This window comes from Capricornis sumatraensis, chromosome X, assembly GCF_032405125.1.
Source record: "Capricornis sumatraensis isolate serow.1 chromosome X, serow.2, whole genome shotgun sequence".
NCBI classification, from domain to species: Eukaryota; Metazoa; Chordata; class Mammalia; order Artiodactyla; family Bovidae; genus Capricornis; species Capricornis sumatraensis.
In genome coordinates, this window is record NC_091092.1 from 121,819,074 (window position 1) to 121,822,838 (window position 3,765).

Sequence of the window (3,765 nt, forward strand, 5' to 3'; positions counted from 1 at the left end):
CCTCAGGGTTCCAAACCAAGGGAAAGATATGCCCCCAATGGTATCAGGCAATACCTCAAGCTGTGTTTGGTTCTCACGACAGGGATGAAAGCTATTGGCATCTAGTGGGTAAGGCCAGGGATGCTAGCAAGCATCTTGCAGTGCCCGGGAAAGCCCCCCCTAACAAATGTCACTAGCACCAAGACTGAGACCCCCTGGCACAGAACACACAACAGTCAGAGGACCTGGCTCTGGGCAGTTGGCTCGTCCCTAAAAGCAGCAGGGTGGGCGCGGGGTCCTGAAACCAGTCACCTGGTGATACCAAGGGATGACTTACACCCTTGCCCCAAGACAACTGACATGCCAGGAGACAATGATTCCTGTCCAGTCCTGAACAAGGGATATGCTTCAGGAACTCTTAGTCAAGGAGTTATTAGTCCTATTTCAATAGATTGTATCTACTGTAATATGTAATTATCATAATTGCTATTGGTCAGAAAAACATTTATTTTATAGTAGTCTGTAATTCAGGAGTTTCACCAATTGATTTTGGATTCTTCTCAGTTGTGACTCTTCAGAATGAATATCCTATTATCATTATGTCTAAATCTAAGCATCAAGAGGTTTAAAAAAAAGCTTGTTCAAAAGGCTGGCAGATTTTAAGGCAACAATATTAATAGAAAACAATGGCCCATAAAGTATCTAGGACTCAGTCATATCCTTCTAAACTGTCCCTAGGACTGTGGCTACGGTCTACAGTTAGAGTAATCATTTAAACTGTGCTGCCAGCACCAGGAAGAATAGTTCTCAACCCTATCAGACACAAACCACCTTTTAAAACAGCTTAATCCTGAACTGCAATTGCCAGACAATATAACTTACCTACCACACACTAAAAGCCCTTTCTGAAATAGCTAGGGAAATAAAAGGGAAGCACTTACGTAAAAGAATGTCATGTTACCGTGCATATCTCTATGAAAAGCATCAGGCAGGAGATCATGGGAAGAGTCATTGAAGAATTCTGATGCTTGCGCCAAATACAGCAAGTGTCTCTGGAGTCAAGAGGTACAAACTGGGTGTGTTAAACTGCAGATGGACCTCAGGAGCAGTCCTGGCCTTTGGGAACAAATGACGCCCAAAACAGTGGGTAATTTTTGGTGACGTGATCGCCAAAGAAAGAAACGGCCACCTTTCATGACCTTCCCAGCAACTGATTACCATGAAAATTGGTGTGTATTAAAGCCGTACAAAAAAATGATGACCGCTTGTACGTTGGGATGCTTGCTTTCAAGGTTTTATGAAGAGGGCCTGTCGCCGCCCAGCAGCTGGCACAAGTGCAGTTTCAGTCTCGGAACTGCGAACTGCAAGCCAGACGTCCAGGAGGTAATTGAATGATGAGACAGGAAACTGCGACCTGCGCATGCGCACCTAGGGGGCGCTGTGCTGAGGGGGTTGGAAGCTTGGAGAACCGCTTCCGTCTACTTCCGGCCCATCTGCAGGAACGCGAGGCTAGACCAGCGCTGGATTTCCCCAAATGGCAGGTATTTTGCACTCTGCTTCTTGGGGGGCAGGGGGCAGGTTTCTTGGTGTTCATTTGGAGGCACGCTGCTCACTCCACAGTCGAGTGGCTGCGTTTGCAAGACTGCACATCGATACTTTGGATAAGAGTTTTTGCCCGGTTCATCGCCCGCTTCCATGTTCTCTTCTTACAGGGTCCCCATCTTGTACGATAATGCAACAAGCTGTAGAGCAAGGTTTGGATCTTGCGGAGTATGTCATTGCAACTGCCCAGCAGAGACCGCCAAAAAGGAAATACTCGTCGAGCGGAGAGACATCTCTCCAGGAAAAACTGTATGACATTTATGTTGAAGAATGTGGAGAAGAGCCTGAGGTTACGGAGGAATTAAGAAGCAACGTGAACCTGTTAGAGAAGCTTCTTAGGAGAGAGTCGTTGCCCTGTTTGGTGATCAACCTGTACCCAGGAAAGCAGGGCTATTCCCTGATGCTCGAGGGGGAAAATGGATCATTTTCAGAGAGCATTCGGCTGCCTTATGAAGAACGAGAATTTCTCGAATATTTGGATGCAGAAGAATTACCGCCTGTTTTGTTGAATTTCCTGGAAAAGTCTGCGGTTAACGTTTTTCATCAGGGGTGTGTCATAGCAGAGATACGGGACTACAGACAGTCCAGTGCTGGGGAACCTCCGCGTTACCAAAGCAGGCATGTTCTCTTACGTCCCACCATGCAGACGTTAGTCTGCGATGTAGAGGCCATAGCCAGTGATCACCAGAACTGGACCCAGGAGGACAAACTTTTGCTTGAGAGCCAACTGATCTTAGCTACAGCGGAACCACTGTGTCTAGACCCTTCTGTATCAGTAGCCTGCACTGAAAACAGACTGCTCTATAACAAACAAAAGCTGAACACTCTTCCCATGAAAAGGAGCCTCAGGAGGTTTTCAGCGCCCACTCTGAATCAGCAACAGGAGCTGTCCCATTGTCCACCTCCTCCTGAGCCAAGAATCCTGACTTCTTGCAAAAAAATAAGAGAAAGTAAAGCAAATGAACTGTATGACCTCAAAATTTCTAAAGCAGGCAATTGTGTAGATACGTCAATACAGAGACCCGGTAACTTGGCTGTCCCTGCTCAAGTGGATGTGCAGAAGAATACTAAAGGGAAGAAGTGTGTCAGATACGAGGAGTCACAACCAACCCAGGAGCTACTAGGTGATTCTGCAGTTGGATGTGAGGCTGCCTACCAATCCCAGGCAACGAGGTTGACCGTCAGGCAGCCAACTGATAATTCACTTGCCACTGGAAATGGGTCTGAGAAAGAAGCCACAAAGCAGAGAGAGCCGTGTCTGCCCCAGGCCTCCACAGATGACCAGTTCAAGAGTTTCCTGCCCAGGCCACAGACTGATGCTGGGAGAGTGGTCAGTCGATCCGAGCAGCTGGTCCAGAAGAGCGCCCAGTGTCCAGTGCAGACGTCACCCAGCTCCAGTGGCTCAGCCCATCTCAGGCAGCCTTCTCCAGGGACACAGTCAGCACAGCCTAGGGCTGCATCCATGCGGTCCTCAGTGCCAAACTGGGGAGCCAGACCTCCGTCCCCACTCAAGAGACGTCCCAGGAGCCCAGAGAAGAGCTCCTGCAGTGACAGCTTTACCTCACAGCAGGCGGGCAGCTCTCAGGCCCATCCATCTGCTGACCCTGCTCCTCAGCCACCCAGTCTTTCCCAGAGATCGTCTGTGCAGCTAAACAGAGGTAGCTCGCTTCCTGCGGCCACCCTGTCCACCCCAGGTGCGTTACAAAGAACCCCAGAGGTCCGGGTCACGACCGTCTCCCCTGGCCTGAAGGTCATCAGAGTAGCGGGCCCCTTTTGCAGTAGCCAGGCTTCAGGGAGAGGGTGTCCCCCTAGGGCCCCCACTCCTGTGGGGATCCAGCCACGCCAGCAGCCTGCACCTCAGCGATTGAACCTGCAGCCCACAGCACCACTGGGGCTTCCTGGACCTGCTTCTCTTCCTTCGACTCCCAGAGCGGTGCAGGTGCTTTTGAAGAACACTTCTGGTCTGAGACCCTATACTGTGGTGCCGCTCCCCCAGGGGTTGGTGGTCTGGAGCAACCAGCATGGGGTCCTGAAGCCACGCCTCTTCCAGGTACTTCCCCAGCAGCTCTCGCAACAGACCTGCCTTGTGAGTCATTGGCAGCCAGCGGAACAGCCTTCAGGTACACAGCCTCCAGGGGCACAACCCCCACGGGCACAGGCCTCAGGGCCACAGCCTCCAGGGGC

At 50.7% G+C, this 3,765-nt stretch overlaps 1 pseudogene; it reads left to right on the forward strand.

Annotated features, from left to right (window-relative positions):
• The first annotated feature begins 1,711 nt into the window (after positions 1-1,711).
• Positions 1,712-3,363, forward strand: LOC138071939 (transcription factor SPT20 homolog pseudogene; annotated as a pseudogene).
• Positions 3,364-3,765: the final 402 nt, after the last annotated feature.